This window comes from Chlorocebus sabaeus, chromosome 22, assembly GCF_047675955.1.
Source record: "Chlorocebus sabaeus isolate Y175 chromosome 22, mChlSab1.0.hap1, whole genome shotgun sequence".
Lineage (NCBI taxonomy): Eukaryota > Metazoa > Chordata > Mammalia > Primates > Cercopithecidae > Chlorocebus > Chlorocebus sabaeus.
The window spans coordinates 21,918,516-21,940,617 of NC_132925.1; positions in this window are offsets into that span (position 1 = coordinate 21,918,516).

A 22,102-nucleotide genomic window follows, 5' to 3' on the forward strand; every position below is an offset into this window, starting at 1 on the left:
ACATCTGAGAACAAAGCTCAATAATCTTTTTGCAATTCAAAAATATTCTGCATTCAACAGGTAAAACCACAACATCTGACATCCCACCAAAAATTATCAGGTATGCAAAGAAGTAGCAACAGATGATCTGTAATGAAAAGAAAAATCAATCAACTGAAACCAATCCAGAACTGGTATAGATGTGAGAATTAACATACAAGTCATTTAAACAGTTATTATAACTATGTTGTATGTTCAATAAGATAAGTAGGGACATGGAAGACATAAAAAGACCCAAATCAACTTAAAGAGATGAAAACTGGCCAGGTGCCGTGGCTCATGCCTGTAATCCAGTGCTTTGGAAGGTTGAGGCAGGAGGATCCCTTGAGCTCAGGAGTTTGAGGCAGTGGAGAGCTATGATTGTGCCATGGCATTCCAGCCTGGGTGACAAAGCAAGATTCCGTCTCTAAAACAAAAACCAATGCAGATGAAAATTACAATGTCTGAGATGACAAATATGCTGGATGGGATTAATGGCAAATTGGACATTGCAGAAAAAAATAATGAACTTGAAGACATAACAATAGAAACAATTCAAAAGTAAACAGAGAAAAAGGAACAAAAAAAATAAATAGTGTAATCAGTGAGCTGTGGAACAACTTCAAGTAGCTTAATATAGCTGTAACTGTAGTTCCTTAAAAATTGCAGAAAAGTATTTTAAAAATGATTGCTGTAAGCTTCCCAAATTTAGTGAATTATAAACCCACTGATCCAAGAAGTACAATGAAACCCCAAACCAAGCAATTCGAAGAAAACCGCACAAAGCATATTATTATTGAATTGTTTAAAAATACTGATAAAGAGAAAGTCTTATAGGCATGAAGAGAAAGAAGATACATTATATACAGAGGAACAAATAGAAAGATGAGAGGAGACTTTTCACCAGAAACAATGCAAGTGAGAAGACAGTGACTCAACATTTTCAAGTACCAAAAGGAAAAACTGTCACACAGAATTATATACCCAGTGAAAATATCCTTGAGAAACAGGATAGAATAAGGACATTTTTAGACATACAAAAGTCTGAATAATTCATCATTAGCAGAGTCATGCTACAAGAAATGTGAAAGGAATTTGTACAATCATAAGGAAAAAGACATCAGATAGAAATATTGATCTACACAAGAAATGAAGAACATAAAATGGTAACTACGTGAGTATATACGTAAGATATTTTTCTTATTATTTAAATATTTTAAAAGAAAATTAAATATTAAAAGAAAACAATGACAATGTAGTGTATGGTTTGTATTAAACATACGGTGGTAGGCAAAATTCTAAAAGTGTTACCCAAGATTCCATGCCCTAATCCCCAGAACCATTGAATCTGATGATAATATCATTCCTGTGATTATGTTATATTCTATAGCACAGCTGAATTTAAGATAGGGAGATTATCCAGGTAGACCTGACTAACCATAGGAGTCCTTTTAAACAGAGTTTTCTCCATTTGTTAGCAGAAGGGGAAGGCAGAGGTATGGAATGCACAAGAAAGATTGGGTGCATTGATCTGTTTGTAGATAAAAGTGTTCAAGTGCAAGGACCAGAGAGTGGCTACAATGACCTGAAAGTAACCCCTGGTCAACAGTTGACTAGTAAATGGGAACTTGAGTTCTAAAACCATAGGGAACTATAGTCTGTTAATAACAGAAATGAGCTTGCAGCAAGACCCACACTTGAGATGAGAATACAGCTGGCTGATACATTGATTTCAACATTGTGAGAACCTGAGCAGAAAATCCAGCGAGGTCATTCCAGACTTACAGAAGTCTGAGATAGTAAATGGGTGTTATATTAAGCCTCTAAGTTTATGGTAATTTATTATGCAGAAAACCAATGAGAAAACTGACATAAATCAACAAGTAATAGACATATGTAGAAGTAAAATGTATGACAAAAATAACACAGAGGCTGAAATGGGCAAAATGAAAGTATACTGTTGAAGCAATCTTATGGTATGTGTAAGTTGTATACTATCACTTGAAGGTAATCTGTGATATGTTAAAGATGTACACTATAAGCTTTAAATTTTTATTGTTAATATTGCCAATAAAGGAGACAAGATGGAATCATAAAAGTATTCAGCTAATTCAGAATAAGGTGGAAAATAAACAAGAGAACATAGATCATATGTGACAAATAGAAAAAAGTATCAAGATAATAAGTTTAATTCTAACCATATCAATAGTTAACACTAGTTGTAAATGGACTAAACACCCAAATTAAAAGGCAGATATTTTCACATTATGTAATATGTATATGTTGGCTAAGAGAAATGCGCCTTAAATATAAAGGCCCAAGAAGGTTAAAAATAAAAGGATAGAAAAAAATATATTGACAATAGTCAAAAGATAGCTGAAGTGGCTATATTAATAACAGACAAAGTACATTTCAGAATTTATCCTGAGATAAAGTAAGGTTACTTTATAATAATGATGATGTCAATTTACCAGAAGAAAAGAACATTCCTGAATGTTCATACCATCAATAACAGAGCATCAAAATACTGGAAACAAAAAATGATAGAACTGCAAGAAGAAATAGACATATCCACAATTATAATCAGATATTTCAGGATCATTCTCTCCATAATTGATAGAACAAGGAGGCAGAAAATCAGTAAAAACACAAGAAACTTGGACAAAACAATCAACCAAATGACTTAATTCATATTAAGAAGTATTTATATAGCACTTCACCCGAAAACCAGCATAGACATTTACTTTCAAGTGTATATAGAATATTTACAAAGATCATATTCTGGGTCACAAAACATATCTCAATAAATTTAAAAAGAATTAAAGTTTTACTAAGTCTGTTTTCTGACCACAGTGAAATTAAATTAGAAATCAATAACAGAATGATTTTCTGGCAAATCCTCAAATATTTGTAAACTAAGTAAGACACTTCTAAATTGCCCATTGGGTCAAAGAAATGATCACAAGGGATCAAGCTTGATGAGAGAGTAGGAAAAAATATTTAAAAAGTGAGATAAAAAGGGAAATTAGAAAGTACTATGAACTGAATGAAAATTAAATTACAACATATGAAATCGGTGGATGCTGATAAATCAGAAATTATAAAAAATTTAATGCACTAAGAAAAGAAATTAAAAACATTCAGTTTGGAAATGAAACCATTTTTATTTATAGACAATACAATCTTCCATGCAGAGAATCCAATGGAATCTACAAAAAGCCAAAAGAACTGAGTTAGCAAGATGGCAGGATACATTAGTATGCAAAAATCAGTTGTATTTGTATATACTAACAATGAACATGAGAAATTTAAAAAATCATTTAAAATAGCTTCAAAAATATGAAAATACTGCTGTATTTGATAAAAGGTGAGTAAGATCTGTTTACTGAAATCTAAAAAATATTACTGGGAAAAACTCAACAATGGAGAGATATACAATGTTCATATGTCAGAAGAATCAATGTTGCTATAGAGTCATTTCTCCCCAAATTGATCTAAAGATTTAATGCAATCCCAATCAGAGTTCTCACAGGCTTTTATATATGAATTGCCAGCTAATTTTAAAGTTCAAATAAAAAATGCAAAAGATCTAAAATAACCAAGACAGCTTTATAAATTACATATAGACATTACAAATTACAGTAACTAAGACAGTGTGATACTGGCATGGATGAATGAATGGACAAATGGACAAATGGATGAATATAATAAAGAGTCCAAAATTAGACATATTTAGAGGTAACTCACTTTTTTTTTTTTTTTTTTTTTTTTTTTTTTTTTTTTTTTTTTTTCCCACAAGGATGCCAAAGCCAATTCAGTGGAGAAAGGATGGACTTCTCAATAAATGGTGGTGGAAGAGTTGGATGTTCATAAGGAAAACAAGAACTTTGATTTATATGTAAAACTTGATTCAAAATGGATTATAGATCTAAATGAAAGAACTAAAACTATAAAACTTTTAGAAAAAACGTAAGAGAAAATCTTTTTGACCCTAGATTAGACAAAATTTTAAAGATATGGCACACAAAGCTTAATTTATAAAAATAAATTTATAAATCAGACTTAATCAAAATTAAAAACCTCTCTTGAAAGACACAGTTAAGAAAACAAATTAACAAGCCATAGCCTGGCAGAAAATATTTGCAAGTCATAGCTGATAACAGGCTTGTATCAAGAATATTTAAAGATCTCTAAAAACCCAACAATCAAAAAACACCCAAGGAAAATTGGAAAGAAGATTTCAACTGATGCTTCACCTAAGAAGATCTATAGAGAGCAAATAAGTATATGAAAAGATTTTCAACATCATTTGTTATTGAGAAATGCAAATTAAAGTAACTGACCATAACAAGTGTTGGTGAGGATATGGAGGAACTATAACTCTCTTATGCTGCTGATGGGTATATAAAATGATGTCACCTCTATGGAAGACAGTGGGATAAGCTGAATAGTGGTCCCTCAAAGAGGCTTATATCCTAATCCTTGGAGTCTGTGAATCTATTATCTTATGTAGTAAAAGGAACTTTGCAGATGTGATTAAATGAAAAATTTTGGAAATCCAAGAGAGTATCCTGAATTACTCAGGTGACATCAATGCAATCACAAGGGTCCTTAGAAGAGGGAGAGAGGAGAATCAGGGTCAGTGGCAGGAGATGTGAGCACAGAAGTATGAGGTTAGAATGTCCTGAGGAATGGGCCGTGATCCAAGGAATACAGGCAGGTTGGAAGTTAAGGAGTAAAAGAATTCGCCCCTGAAGCCTCCAGAAAGAACATAGCCTGGGTGATATCTTGATTTTAGACTTTTGACTTCTGGAGCTGTAAGAGACAAACTAGTGTTGTTTAAAGCTGCTCAGTTTGTGGCAATTTGTCACAGCAATATGAGGACTGGCAGATTCTTAAATTGTTAAATATACATCTACAAGTATCCTAGTCCCTCTACTTCCAGATACTTAAGTAAGAAAAATGAAAGCATATGCCTATTCAAAAACTTGTATATGAATGTTTGTAGCAGCTTCATTGGTGTAACTGCCAAAACCTGGAAACTAGCCAAATGTCACAGGTGAGTGACCCCACAGAAATACAAACTGCCATCAGAGAATACTATAAACACCTCTATGAAAATAAACTAGAAAACCTAGAAGAAATGGATAAATTCCTGGACACATACACTCTCCCAAGACTAAACCATGAAGAATTTGAATCCCTGAATAGACCAATAGCAGGCTCTGAAATTGAGGCAATAATTAATAGCCTACCAACCAAAACAAGTCCAGGACCAGATGGATTCACAGCTGGATTCTACCAGAGGTACAAGGAGGAGTTGGTACCATTCCTTCTGAAACTATTCCAATCAATAGAAAAAGAGGGAATCCTCCCTAACTCATTTTATGAGACCAACATCATCCTGATACCAAAGCCTGGCAAAGACACAACAAAAAATGAGAATTTTAGACCAATATCCCTGATGAACATCGATGCAAAAATCCTCAATAAAATACTGGCAAACCGAATCCAGCAGCACATCAAAAAGCTTATCCACCATGATCAAGTGGGCTTCATCCCTGGGATGCAAGGCTGGTTCAACATACACAAATCAGCAATCATAATCCAGCATATAAACAGAACCAAAGACAAAAACCACATGATTATCTCAATAGATGCAGAAAAGGCCTTTGACAAAATTCAACAGCCCTTCATGCTAAAAACTCTCAATAAATTCGGTGTTGATGGAATGTATCTCAAAATAATAAGAGCTATTTATGACAAACTCACAGCCAATATCATACTGAATGGGCAAAAACTGGAAGTATTCCCTTTGAAAACTGGCACAAGACAGGGATGCCCTCTCTCACCACTCCTATTCAACATACGGTTGGAAGTTCTGGCCAGGGCAATCAGGCAAGAGAAAGAAATAAAGGGTATTCAATTAGGAAAAGAAGAAGTCAAATTGTCCCTGTTTGCAGATGACATGATTGTATATTTGGAAAACCCCATTGTCTCAGCCCAAAATCTCCTTAAGCTGATAAGCAATTTCAGCAAAGTCTCAGGATACAAAATTAATGTGCAAAAATCACAAGCATTCTTATACACCAATAACACACAAACAGAGAGCAAAATAATGAGTGAACTCCCATTCACAATTACTTCAAAGAGAATAAAATACCTAGGAATCCAACTTACAAGGGATGTGAAGGACCTCTTCAAGGAGAACTACAAACCACTGCTCAGTGAAATAAAAGAGGACACAAACAAGTGGAAGAACATTCCATGCTCATGGATAGGAAGAATCAAGATCGTGAAAATGGCCGTACTGCCCAAGGTCATTTATAGATTCAATGCTATCCTCATTAAGCTACCAATGACTTTCTTCACAGAATTGTATAAAACGACTTTAAAGTTCATATGGAACCAAAAAAGAACCCGCATTGCCAAGACAATCCTAAGTCAAAAGAACAAAGCTGGAGGAATCACGCTACCTGACTTCAAACTATACTACAAGGCTACAGTAACCAAAATAGCATGGTACTGGTACCAAAACAGAGGTATAGACCAATGGAATGGAACAGAGCCCTCAGAAATAATACCACACGTCTACAACCATCTGATCTTTGACAAACCTGACAAAAACAAGAAATGGGGAAAGGATTCCCTATTTAATAAATGGTGCTGGGAAAACTGACTAGCCATATGAAGAAAGCTGAAACTGGATCCCTTCCTTACTCCTTATACAAAAATTAATTCAAGATGGATTAGAGACTTAAATATGAGACCTAAAACCATAAAAACTCTAGAAGAAAACCTAGGCAATACCATTCAGGACATAGGCATGGGCAAGGATTTCATGTCTAAAACACCAAAAGCAATGGCAACAAAAGCCAAAATTGACAAATGGGATCTAATTAAACTAAAGAGCTTCTGCACAGCAAAAGAAACTACCATCAGAGTGAACAGGCAACCTACAGAATGGGAGAAAATTTTTGCAATCTACTCATCTGACAAAGGGCTAAAATCCAGAACCTACAAAGAACTCAAACAAATTTACAAGAAAAAAACAATCCCATCAAAAAGTGGGCAAAGGATATGAATAGACACTTCTTAAAAGAAGACATTTATGCAGCCAACAGGCACATGAAAAAATGCTCATCATCACTCGCCATCAGAGAAATGCAAATCAAAACCACAATGGGATACCATCTCACACCAGTTAGGATGGCAATCATTAAAAAGTCAGGAAACAATAGGTGCTGGAGAGGATGTGGAGAAATAGGAACACTTTTACACTGTTGGAGGGACTGTAAACTAGTTCAACCATTGTGGAAAACAGTGTGGCGATTCCTCGAGGATCGAGAACTAGAAATACCATTTGACCCAGCCATCCCATTACTGGGTATATATCCAAAGGATAGTAAATCATGCTGCTATAAAGACACATGCACATGTATGTTTATTGTGGCACTATTCACAATAGCAAAGACTTGGAACCAATCCAAATGTCCATCAGTGACAGACTGGATTAAGAAAACATGGTACATATACACCATGGAATACTATGCCTCCATAAAAATGGATGAGTTTGTGTCCTTTGTAGGGACATGGATGCAGCTGGAAACCATCATTCTCAGCAAACTATCGCAAGAACAGAAAACCAAACACCGCATGTTCTCACTCATAGGTGGGAATTAAACAATGAGAACACTTGGACACAGGAAGGGGAACATCACACACTGGGGCCTGTTGTGGGGTGCAGGGAGGAGGGAGGGATAGCATTAGGAGATATACCTAATGTAAATGATGAGTTAATGGGAGTGGCACACCAACATGGCATATGTATACATATGTAGCAAACCTGCATGTTGTGCACATGTACCCTAGAACTTAAAGTATAATAAAAAATTTAAAAAAAATTTCCAGCTGTTATTAATTTTAGTTCAGAGGAGGAAGTGCTAGAGCAGTAACTGTGAATTACCAATAGTCTTTTGAAAGAAATGTCAAGTTGAATTTCCTCACAGTAGAAATGGGAAAAAATGAGGAAGAGATATCAAATTTAGAATTTTATTAAATATATTGCACAAAGATATGTTGCATTAAGAGTGTGGCTTGATAATACTCTTTCTATTTTAGGATGGGAGCTGTGAAATTCTTTCTTGTTCTTGGTACATAAAGTTTGCTTTTTAAGTGGCAAGGGTTCTATCATATTCTTGGACACAGTAGCTGCTTAGCAAATCAGTCAGATTGAACAGAATTAATAGTCATCTCTGTCTTTCTAATCCAGGAACCTGAAATTCATGGCCACATATGCTATATAGTTAATTAACCTCAAAACAATTTTGGAGATTCCTTGCCTCAAGACACTTATTCTTCCCTGATGTAAAATATTTAGGTAATGATAGACATGAAACAGTGACTTATGCAAAGAACATACCTGGGGAACTCCAGAAACTGTAGGGGGAAGTGTCTGGGAGAGGTGAGGTTGGATTTGGCTGGGTCTGACAGGGTATTTTCATTTCCCATGGTTTCCACATGTTCTTTTCTGAGTGGAGTAGACTCTTCATCAACCAACAGATATTTGTATCTTCTTCTCTAGTTGTTGTCCTTGCTGGGAGTAGGAGTTGGGTACTGCTGTGTGGAATGACAGTTATTTCTTCCACATTGTGCCTACCCTGAAATTGTCTCTCACACGGTACTAAGTAACTCCATGCTGGTTGCATGATAGGCCATAGAAAGGTTTAACAGCCACACTTCGTTTCTCCTACACAGCTAGTTTTATCACAGAACATTATCACTTGGAGAGCATATTACTTAATCAATAAAATCCCAAAGCATAATTGTTTGTAACTGGTCAAGTTTACCATCTCAGTGAGGGTAGGACTGTAAATCTTTAGTGTTCTTCAGGAGTGACTGAAAAACTTGCCCATCATGACATAGATCTTAGTCTGCAGTATAGATCTTAATTAAAAAAATGTTTCCTCATTATAAAGGCACTACATGAAGAAGATACTTTTTATATATAATTAATGTATGAAAGATGCTCGTTCTCGTTAATAATCAAGGGAATGCAGATCAAAATCATAATAAGACACGACAAAGTTGACCAAAATTTTAATCAAGTGTTGGTGAGGATATGGAGTAAAAAGAACGTTAATCCCCTGCAAGTGGGAGTATGAATTGATACAGCCACATTGAAAACAGTTGGGTATGCCTGGTAAAACTGAACTCATGTGTTCTCTATGACATAGCAACTTCATGGGACACTCTTCTTGCATGTGTGTACCAGGACATAACATATTACAAAAAACCTTACATGGAGAAGTCGATTGAAGTATGTTCATATAAGGAAATACTATAGAGCAGCAAAAATACATGAATGACAGCTACACGCATCAACATGAATACATCTCCAAAATATAAAGTTGAGGGAAAGAAGGAGGACATGGAAGAATACATAAGTAGATGCTAAATTCCATTTTGAACATGTTAAATGTGAAGTGCTTACTGAAAATCCTTGTGGAAATATCCAGGTTACGGGTGGAAATGTGGATCTGAAGCTCAAGATTCAGGTAATAGATATGGGCAGTATTTAATGAAGCAAGAACTAAAGCCATGAGTGAGATAGCAAAGGAGATAGAGGTAAGGTGGGTGATGGTAACCATTCTAATGAACTTCTGAGTTTAGTGAGTGGAATGATGAAATAGAAAAGGAGAGGTTAGGTAGGAAAAAGACATTGTGGTGTCAGAGGCTGAGGGCAGAGTTAGGACCAGTTACATAATGTGCGGGGCCTAGCGCAAAACACAATTGTGAGGCTTGTTAACAATTTATTAGGAATTTCAAAATGGAAACAGGAGAGGCTTAAACTAAACAAAGTTTTTCTAAGTCTGGGGCCCTTCACAGATTGCACATCTGTGAAGCTGGTTCTGGGAAGAATTTTGGGAAGCAGCAATCAGTGGGGCCAAATATGTCAGAGGGATTGAGAAAGAAGAATAAGGAAAAAAAAAAAAAAGTAAACCCTTAAATCCTTTTTGCCCCTCTGATTATGGATGTAATATTCATTACAGAAAAGGGATGTAATATTCAGAAAATGCAGACAACATAAAAATGTATTAAAATACCTGTAATTTTATTCTCTTAACCAATAACCCTTAATCTTTACTGTCTAACCTTTACTGTTTCTGTGATTTTTTTCCCCACTCACTTTCTGAACAGACACACACCTGCATATCAACATTCTAATTGGCACTGTACTCTATTTATAATTTTGTTACTTTTTAAAATTTAACAATGCATCATAGGGATTTCCCCATGTCCTTAAATGTTCTTTGTGAAAATGATTATTAATTAAAAAAGCTAGATGACTAGTTGGTCATTGGTGACTTTGGAGAGGCTGACTTTGTTAGTCAAATGCCACATAAGTGAGGAATAAATGAAAGTTGAAGTAAGGGCATCAAGTATAGACACTTTCAAGAAGTTTGATACAGGAAAGGTGGTACCTCATGGAAGTTGAATGGTTAAGGAAACTTGGTATGAGTGTAGGAAGCCTGAATGTAATTGCAGGCTGAGAAGTAATGCCAGAGAGGAAGAGACGAATGTGATGACTGATGTAACACATTCTTGGAAGAGTTGGGAAAAGAGTGGGCAATGTAGTAGCAGGACAGAAATGCCCTCTTCTGAAAAGGAGTAAAGTAGAGAATGGAATGTATACACTAAAAGTACAGAAAAGAAAAGATAATTAAAGTTGCATCATGTAGAACATTATTAGGAAACTGGAAGATGATGGAGAGGGTAGACTTTGAGGTTACTGATAACACTTTCCTATGGCAAAAGTGCTAGAGGCTTATCCAGAGGTAAGTTCTAAAATTGCGAGCAGCAGTGAGAGCCCTGCTGAGGCTACAGAAGATGATTTTGGAATGAAAATAAGTGACCTGGGTTCAAGATTTTCTTTGGTAATATTCAGCAGCGTATTCTGGGTACTAACAGGAACAATCTTCAAGTTGTTCACTGTCAGAACCAAGAGTGGGTAAGGAAGCATGTCAAGGAGGAAGTGAGGTAATGAAGAAAATCGAGGGATGAACAGGCTGAAGGCTATGACTTAGTAGCAATTACAGTAGATGTGAGAGAGGAAGGATATATTATGGTCAAAGAAGGAAAATTTAGAGTTAAAAATCTCATAAGGAAGCAATTCTGCAGTGTCAGATGCAAGGACAAATCTTGGATAGGTACATAAGTGGGAGGTGCAGAGGTGGTGTAAGAAGGTTGGGCTGGAGTATGAAGGACCATCTGTATGGATATTGAGATTAACAAGATGTTGCCATGGAATGAGTTGGGAGATTTAAAGTCAAAGGCAAAACTATCAAAGAAGGCACTGAAGGGTCCAGACATGGGTTGAAAACAGCAACAAGGAGGGAGCAAGGGCCCAGGGAAGGATGTTTCAAAAGGCCAGGCATTGCTGAGAGCTCACGGTAGAATGGTGGTAGGGAAGTGGCTGGGAAGAGATAAGAGTATATTGCCTCCTAAGTAATGATAATTCTTAGGAGTGGCAGGAGTGGACAACACTGGGGAATTTTGACCTACTGTCAGGTCAAGGTGAGGGGAAGAATAATCCAAGAGGAGCTTGAGGATGTAGGTAAGCTTGTTCACAGTCAGTTGGATTCTACAGGCCATAATGTTGGGTTTTGGCCTACATATCTGGTGTCTACTGGGAGTCCGTGCACCCATATCTATCTCTGACCTCTGGTTTACAGCTCCCCTGCTATATCACCATTAAATACCCTCTTCAATTAATATTCTTCAAGTCTTCAAAGTCTCCCAATTTTTACAGCACTGCTGTTAGTTTGAGGAGTGATAAGAAAGATTCTACAGAGACTGCCAGACATGTTAAATGGGTTGGCCAGAATAACAGAGTAAGTCACTGTTGAATCCAGAAGAGGAAAAGATAGTAACAGGGGACAACAGCAATAACAATGAGGAACTCAAAACAAGTGTCTGATTGGTGAAGAGCGTAGATGAGTCCAGCACTCTCATGTTTTGTCTTTGCTTTTCCCTTGAATGTATCTGTGCAGTACAGGCAAGAGTCAAACTGAAAACAAGGTTTTCTTAAGCACTTTTGGAGTGTGGCTACTGTCTTTGGTGTTCATGAGAAATCAGAACTTTCAGTAATAGCAATTGAAAGCCAGACATACCAAAGTAAGGAAAATGAAATTTTTGAATAGTTGTTAATGTTTACATTGGCTTTACCTTTAAGCACATACGTTACCCATCAATGTTTGAACTGTAGGCTGTCACTCCTTATATATGTATGTCCTTTGTTCTCTTATTCCAGGGTGCTTTGAGCACATTCTATAAAATTTTTTCCAGCAATTCTATGCAGCCTAGGAACAAGGATGGAGAAATTAGATGCAGAAATGTAATAAGCATTGAAGATTAGTAAAGGCACTACCCCTTTCTATTTAAAAGAAGCTTAGATTGCTGGTTTGAGTAATTTTTACAGTATGACATTTTAAACTCCATACATTTTTATTAGGTTGTAAAGTCTACTTTATGTCACCAGATACAATGTCTTGAAACATGGAACCACTAAAAGATTATGTGGTGTGTGAAGCACCAACAAACTGTGGGATTCACAGGTACATGTGATTTGGCATAGGTGCTATAACAAGATAAAGTTATTTGATAGCTTTCCCAGTGAAATAATAAACAATGAACACTATCCCTCCATATACCAAATAAAAGTCTAACTGATGAACGCATTTCATATATATTTTTTACAGGGCAGACAAATAGGATTTATATAATTTTGTCAATAAAAGGCAGATTTAAGCCAGTTATCAGTCTTCAAGTGTTTGTGATGGATTATTATGTGATAGACATTGAGATGGAAAAGAATCCATTCTTGTTTCTAGAGGAGCTCTAACTAGAGGGACAGTGCACACAGACACACACACCAATCAAAAATTGACTTGAGAGAGGAAAAGTGATTCATTAGAGACCCTCTACAAGAGGATCTATTTACTCACTGGGTTCTAAGAAACTGGAGCAATTGAATCTTTCAGAGATTTCTGTTGCATTTTGATTGTCTATCTAAGAGGCCTAGTTTTACTGAATTTATTTTCTTATATTATTATTATTATTATTTTTAAAGTTGACCATTTTTACCTTCATTTATAAATGACACTTGTTATGGTAAGAAATCATGAAGTCAAAGATTCTGAGACCAAATAGACTCTGGAGGCCACATAGTTCTAGAGATGAGGGCATTGAATCAGAGAGGTGACGGGTCTGGGCCAAGGCCTGATAGCTCTGCTAGTTGACAGTAGAGGCAGAACTTTTGTAGGGATCCTTAGCAGTACTGAAGGTGTTGGTCACTAGGCTGTACCTAGTGGAGGGATGTAGGGAGTTGTGCTTCTGCAGCTGCAGAAGAAAGAGTGGGGAAAAAGGGAAATTAAACCCTATCCTTCAGTTAACTAGAGAAGGGAAACTAGAAATTGATGAGAAGAGCAAGAATCAAAAAGATGCTAAGAGAGCCTGAATCTCTAGATCCTTGATTTGGTCATAATTCCAAAGAAAGGACTTAAATGTATTGAATTTGAGAGAGTTATTAAGATTTGGTGTTGACACTATAAGTTAAGTATTAATGAAAAAGTTACCAAGTATTGCATTTTAATATTCCTTTTTTTCTTTTAAATTGTTAGCCAGAAATCACCTTTGAAATATGTGTTCTGTATAATAATTAATCATTTATTTAAAAATACATCTCTATTTTATTGTACCAGATAAGGAAGCACACTTATTTCCATCTCAGTAAACTGTACCTGAAACATGGTTAGTGAACTGAAAATCAAGACCATTATTTCATCTTGCTGAGATATTTTTGGAGCTAATTATCAACAAGTCTTACAATTTTGGGTTGTCACATTTGATATCCACGATGTCTGGGTCCCTATGGAAGCCATGGAAGTTCTTGATAAATGGGTTAAGTAGCATAGAGATAAGAATGAGCCCTGTATCAAGCCACTAGGTAACTAACTCAATTGGGCACAGATTCTGAGCCTGGGGAGTTTAGTCATTCAACTCTATGTTAAACCACTGAATGCCACTAGCATTTAGCATCTACTTCTTCACTGGTATTCATGGAGATTATGAAGGAAAAAATGTGTTATAAACTCTAAATACACAATAGTTACAGAGCTCTGCTCTTATACTTAGTTGAATTCTCAAAAATGGAAATGAACTCAGCCTCATATAATGTGTTCTTAGTGCATCCACGATGTCTTCTAGTGACCTATCATTTCCCCTTCTTAAGTTCACAAGCTATCTGTTTATTAATGTCATGGATAATATTTTATTTCTTTCTCTTTTTTTCTAGACAAAGGGTCTCACTGTGTTGTCCAGGCTGGTCTTGAACTCCTGGACTCAACTGATCTGCCCACCATGGCCTGTCAAAGTGGTGGGATTACAGGCGTGAGCCATTGTGCTCAGCCTGCCTTTGATAATATTTTCATTATTTGAATTTGCGAAATCTAACTTCACTCTTCTTTTGAAAATGGAGACCTTAATTTGCTTTTTGTCAGTTATTACGCACAGCTAGCCTTCTCTGCATTTCTTTAAAGATTCTTGAGATTCTTTCCCATCTCACTCTCTCAAAGAAAATAAGTATAAGTGAATTACCAATAAGTGCAAAGAACATTTAATTTAAACTCGCATGTTTTTAATGGGAATTCCCATTTCCAAAGCAATGAGTGTGTGTGACTGTGTGTTTATGTTCATGTCAACATAAACACGTGTTTATGTTGGAGAAGAGGTTAGGGCAGGAGAAGGTACCAGTGGCTTACTTTTATTCTCCAATGGTGTCTGAAGACCAGGAAAGTGTTAGAGAAACAAGGGTCCATGAACGCAGATATGGAGTTAGAACCTCACTATGTTGAGCTCACTTTTCACTTTGTTTTCTACCTCTAGTTCTTCTTGGCCAGAGTATAGGCTTTTAATGGGGAGGACTTAGAAAGAAATCAAGAATCTGCTGCCTTCATAGAACTCCTTCCTACATTGCAAATCCTTGAGCATGTGGACTTCAAGACTAATTAAAACAAAACCAAATTAAACTAAATAAACAAACAAAAACAGCTCCAAACACCAATGGTTATTTCAGACCACAGGGGGGATAAATAAAAGCTTGAATGCTTAAAACCATTGGTTTTGATAACAGTTATTAAAATTGATGATGCCTCTGCCAAAAATTTGCAGTGCCATTGGCTAATACGGCTTTTCCCCCAATTAAAGCTTTCATCTTTAAATGATCTGTGAGTAGGCAAGACCACATAGTTTATACTTTTTGAAAATGTTACCACGTTACCTTTTTTTTTTTTTTTTTTGAGACGAGGTCCTGCTCTGTTTCCCAGGCTGGAGTGCAGTGGTATGACCATAGCTCACAGCAGTCTTGACCTCCTAGGCTCATGGGTTTCTTCAACATCAGCCTCTAGAGTGACTAGTTCTATAGGCTCACACTAGCACACTGGGCTAATTTTTAAGGGTTTTTTTTTCTAGAGACAGTGTCTCAGTATGGTGCCCAGGCTGATCTTGAACTCTTGGCCCCAAGATATCCTCACCTCAACACTTAACCTCCCAAAGTGTTGAGATTACACGCATGAACCACCATGCTTGGCTCCACATTTCTTTTTTCTTTTCTTTCTTTCTTTTTTTTTTTCTAACCCATAACAACCAAGTTCTATTTTGTAAGCTTGACATTGTAAAGATTCTTCTAAATTAAGCTATGAGGTTTGCTATTTTGGGCACCCTTCTCGGCAAGCCCATGCCTTGTGACATTACTTCTGCTCTGTTTACCAATCGTGTGTGTCAGGGTTGCTGGTTGTGGCAAACTCAGCCACAAGAGAAGAAGCTGAGAGAACTTTATCTTCTCTCGCTTGAAGGCACCAACATACTGGAAGGGGAATCTGGAAGATCCAGTGGTCATAAGACACATCATTTATGCATGGTAACTTCTGTCCTGATGAAGTTTAGCAACTAAGATTGTTTCTGGTTTCAGTCTGAAAGAAGGTTCTTATTCATGAAGTACTTCTTGTGTGAAATGGCACACAGTCATCATTTACTTCACAGCTGAACTTTGGTATGAGCTGCTTAACTGCTTTCTTTGACTATAGTTTTTAACCTATTTGCATATTTCCATCAGATTAATCTTTCCAAATCATGGTTCGGATTGTCAGGATAATGATGTATCTACAACTCCCGCCCAAGAAAGAATTCCTTTCTCCCTTTCCTTTCCTCTCCTCTCCTTTCCTTTCCTTTCCGCCCAAGAAAGAATTCCTTTCTCCCTTTCCTTTCCTTTCCTTCTTTCCTTTTGTCTTTTCTTTCTTTTCTTTCTTTCTCAGAGTCTTCTTCTTTGCCTAGGCTGGAGTGCAGTGGTGTGATCTCAGCTCACTGCAACCTCCGCTTGCCAGGTTCAAGTGATTCTCCCACCTCAACCTCCCAAGTAGCTGGGACTACAGGTGCATGCCACCATGCCTGGCTAATTTTTGTATTTTTAATAGAGATGGGGGTTTCATCATGTTGGCTAGGTTGGTCCTGAACTCCTGACCTCAAGTGATCAGTCTGCTTTGCCCTCTCAAAATGCTGGGATTACAGTCGTGAGCCACCGCACCAGGCAGAATTTGCTTTCTATCTGGAAAAGTGAAGGAAAAAAAAAATCATATTTCTACTTTATAATCATTGAATATTTTCTTCATTGGAAGAAGCCTTACAGATAAATATTACTCCTTGGTAAATAAAGCAATTGCCATTATAATACATCTTGCGGAGAGGGATATCCAAACTAATACTCAATTTACCAGGTAATCTCAAATTTTGTTCAGTTGACATTTGTTGAAATTATTTTACTATTGTCTACTTCATGTTTTGAGTTCTGGCACAGAGGAATCACAGTATAAACACAATGTAGATTATATGTACAACTGAACAACAGATGTTAGGTAAACTTGTATTTTCAGCATTCTATAAAGTTATCCTGAGATAACAATTTTTTAAAAAATTAAAATTATTATAGCATATAGTCTATTCACTTGTGACGTAGAGAGTTAGTGCTTACCAAACATTGTATATGTTTCCATTTATTTCCTAGCCTCTTTTGCCTTTTAAGTTGGGGCCACATGACTAGTTCTGGCCAGTGAATAATAAGTGGAAGAAATATTTGTTTCTTTTGGGCTAAGGCAAACTAGGAGGGGACATATTCTAGATGGTGCAAGCACAAGATGGTGGGACTCTGCCAGCCTGGGTTCCTAGGACACTATGTGCAAGACAATGTTCTACTGACCAGGGCTGGATGAGGAACTTGAGTAAGAAACAAACTTTTCAAGGTTTGAGAATTAAGGTGTTACTCCACCCAGCCCACCTTCTCTTAACTAATATAGCAGTTAAACAACAAATACCAAGTGTTAGGTAACTTGTAAATGTATTAAACAAATCAAATCTGAATTTCCTTCTCCTACTCCAGTGGTCTTTTGTGCTGGGGAAGACACCTGGTTCCTTGTTGAATGGCGGTGGAGACATCCTGCTATTTCATCTTGAAGTCCTGACCCTGCGTGTGTGTCTGAACTGAGGCTGGAGATGACCAAACTCTTTAATACTGTACCTGTCCTGTCTGGCAGAATCTTGGTGGGTGCTGTTGCAAAGGGCAGGACTAGTGCTGGGGTTCTGCTCTTCCCCTTGCCTCCCTTTCTTGTCCAGAATAAGTGCCTACTCCTGGCTACTCAATCATGTACACCAATGATCATGAGAAATGGGGTGCTTTTGGCACTCAATCATAATTGTTGGTGTACATGATTGAGTACTGAGAGCTGGCACTTATTCTTTTTATTAAAATCACCTGCAGTCTCTGGGTACTTTCAACAGAAATTATTAAATTTTAGCCTGACCTTCCAAACTCTTACGTCATCCTACCTTCTAAATCTCAGGTCTTACACAACCCTCCAAATCGATTTACTTGCCACTTCCTAGACATGTCTATGTTTTTATACATCTTTTAGTCATATCATGGCTTCTGTCTAAATGTCTTTCTTCCCTGCCATTCAAGTCCTACCCTGACTTCAAGGTGCAACACAAGTTTCACATTTTTTGATACCTTCTCTGAACCATGTTAAGCTTCTGAAAGATTAACAATCCTTATCTTCATTTCTGAAATCCAGAAAGCTCTGAAAATGGAAAGCTTTTATTATTCATTAGCAAAACCTGGTCTGACTTGAAAAAATTTGGAGGAAAAACCTGAACTGAACTGATTTGGCTTTATTTATCATTTTTATCTGTGATTTTTGTCCCATGTAGTATATATATTCATGTTATGTTTGTGGGTGCTACCCTAGACTCTTCCGGGCTATAACATACAGTATTATCTGTCTAAAATCTGAAACATTCTGAGTTCATAAACTCATCTACTCCCAGAGATTTTAGAAACTCATCTACCTTCAGGGATTTTGGTAATGAGATTGGTGCTTTGTTACTGCCCTTATGGAGAAATCACAGTATATCTGTGTTTTGATGTGCACATGTACCCTAGAACTTAAAGTATAATTTAAAAAAAAGAAATTTTATGATCTACTTGAATCTGCTTTAATAAACTGACTTCTGGCATTAGATTGAAATTTTTGATGATGAAAATATTTCTTATCAGTGATTTGGGTATATGTTTTTACAAGTCATAAACTCAGATGCACAAAAATGCTTTGTCTTTAACTGTACTTAGCTTTTACCGCAAATTCCATCTTCATCTGATGACAGGAAAGTTCAGGTAAAATCAGCTACATTAGTGACCACTCAGTCATTTAAGGTTTTAACTAAGTCAATTCAGGGAAATAAGCTTGAAATTCCTGCTCCAATTTTACAGTCCTTATTCTGCCTCTTCTGTCGGAGACACAGAAGCTTTCAGATGCTTCTCTACAGTGCTTTGGGACCCAGAATCCTGCCATTTTTTCTGCCTACACAGTTTTAACTCTACTGTTGTTAGACCATAGTCATGTAGGGTAAGCTGTTGAAACCTATACTTGGCTCTTTGTCTCCTTGATCTACGCCTCAGGAAATGAGGCCCAGCTTTCAGAATACCCCAGATCTGAAACCCTGATCATTCCTCCCTACCCACTTCCAAGGGGTAGGAGTGGAGTCAAGGGCTGGGAATGCCCATGTCTCTCTGATTCCAGAAAAACTCTTTTTTTTTTTTTTTTTTTTTTTTGAGACGGAGTCTCGCTCTGTCGCCCAGGGTGGAGTGCAGTAGCCGGATCTCAGCTCACTGCAAGCTCCGCCTCCTGGGTTCCCGCCATTCTCCTGCCTCAGCCTCCCGAGTAGCTGGGACTACAGGTGCCCGCCACCTCACCCGGCTAGTTTTTTGTATTTTTTTTAGTAGAGACGGGGTTTCACCGTATTAGCCAGGATAGTCTCCATCTCCTGACCTCGTGATCCACCCGTCTCGGCCTCCCAAAGTGCTGGGATTACAGGCTTGAGCCACCGCGCCTGGCCCTCCAGAAAAATTCTTAATCAACTAACTTTTATCCTCCTCTTCAAATGACTAGGCAAGGATTCTTCTAAACTTCTTTTAATGCTGATAACTTTTTTTTTGATATTTTAAAAGTCACATTTCACATGTCATTCTGTATAGAGCATAGATTTATTTATTTATTTATATTTATTTATTTATTTATTTTTTAACTTTGGTTTTAGGTTCGGGAATACATGTGCAGGTTTGTTATATAGGTAAACTTGTGTCATGGGGGTTTGTGGTACAGATTATTTCATCACCCAGGTACTAAGCCTAGTACCCAGTAGTTATTTTTTCTGCTCCTCTTCCTCCTCCCACTCTTCACCCTTACATAGGCCCTAGTGTCTGTTGTTCCCTTCTCTTTGTTTATGAGTTCTCATCATTTAGCTCCCACTTACAAGTAAGAACATGTGGTATTTTGTTTTCTGTTCCTGCGTTAGTTTATTAAGGATAATAGTCTCCACATCCTTCCATATTTCTGCAAAAGACATGATCTCATTCTTTTGTATGGCTGAATAGTATTCCATGGTGTATATGTATCACATTTTCTTTTACTTTAAAAACTTTGATTTTAGGTTCAGGGGTTCATGTGAAGGTTTGTTACATAAGTAAACACATGTTATGGGGGTTTGTTCAGATTATTTTATCACCTAGGAATTAATCCCAGTACCCAATAGTTACCTTCTCTGTTCCTCTCCCTACTCTGATATCCTTCACCCTCAAGTGGACCCCAGTGTTTGTTGTTTCCTCGTTTGTGTTCATGAGTTCTCATCATTTAGCCCTTACTTATAAGTGAGAACACGTGGTATTTGGCTTTCTGTTCCTGAATTAGTTTGCTGAGGATAATAGCCTCCAGCTTCATGCATGTTTCTGCAAAAGACGTGATCTTGTTCTTTTTTATGGCTGCATAGTATTACATGGTGTATATATACCACATTTGCTTTATTCACTCTGTCACTGATGGGCATTTAGGTTGATTCCATGTCTTTGCTATTGTGAACAGTGCTGCAATGAACATTCAAGTGCATGTGTCTTTATGGTAGACTAATTTGTATTCCTCTGGGTATATATTCAGTAATGGGATTGCTGAGTTGAATGGTAGTTCAACTTTTAGCTCTTTGAGAAATTGCCATACTGCTTCCACGATGGTTGAACTATTAATAATTTAGATTCCCACCAACATTGTGTAAGTGTTCCCTTTTCTGTGCAACCTCTCCGGCATCTATTTTTTGACTTTTTAATAATCACCACTCTGGTATGAGATGGTATCTCAGTGTGGTTTTTGATTTGCATTTCCCTAATGATTAGTAATATTGAGCTTTTTTTCATATGCTTGTTGGCTACATGCATGTCTTTGATATGGTTTGGCTGTTTCCCCACCCAAATCTCATCTTGAATTGTAGTTGCCATAATCTCCACATGTTGTAGGAGGGACCCAGTGGGAGGTAATTGAATAATGGGGGCAGTTACTTTCATGCTGTTCCTGTGATAGTGAGGGAGTTCTCATGAGATCTGACGGTTTTATAAGGGTATATTTTCCCCTTTTGCTCAGCACTTCTTCTGCTGCCATGTGAAGAAGGACATGTTTGCTTCATCTTCCACCATGATTGTAAGTTTCCTGAGGCCTCCCCAGCCATGCTGAACTGTGAGTCAACTAAATCTTTTTCCTTTATAAATTACTCAGTCTCAGGTATGTCTTTATTGGCAGTGTGAGAATTGTCTAATACAGTCTTTTTTTGAAAAGAGTCTGTTCATATCCTTTGGCCACTTTATAATGTTTGTTTTTCTCTTGTAAATTTGTTTAAGTCCTTATAGATATTGGATATTAATTAGACCCTTGTCAGATGCATAGTTTGCAAATATTTTCTCCCATTCTGTAAGTTGTCTGTTTACTCTGATGACAGTTTCTTTTGCTGTGCAGAAGTTCTTTAGCTTAATTAGATCTCATTTGTCAATTTTTGCTTTTGTTGCAATTGCTTTTGGTGTCTTTGTTATTAAATCTTTGCCCATTCCTATTCCAGGATAGTATTGGCTAGGTTGTCTTCCAGGGTCTTCATAGCTTTGGGTTTTACATTTCATTCTTTAATCCATCTTGAGTTAATTTTTGTATATGGTGTAAGCAAGGGGTCCAGTTTGAATCTTCTGCATATGGCTAGCCAGTTATCCCAGCACCATTTATTGAATAGGGAGTCATTGTTTGTTTTTGTCAGCTTTGCTGAAGATCAGATGGTCAGAGGTGTGTGGCCTTATTTCTGCACTGTCTATTCTGCTCCATTGACCTATGTGTGTTTTTGTACCAGTACCATGCTGTTTTGGTTACTGTAGCCCTGTGGTATAGTTTGAAGTTGGGTAACATGATACCTCTAGCTTTGTTCTTTTTGCTTAGGATTGCCTTGGCTGTTTGAGCTTTTTTTTTTTGGTTCCATATGAATACAAATTAATATGGTTTGGCCCTGTGTCCCCACCCAAATCTCATCTTGAATTATACTCCCATAATTCCCATGTGTTATGGGAAGGACCTGGTGGGAGATAATTGAGTCATGGGGGTGGTTTCTCCCATAC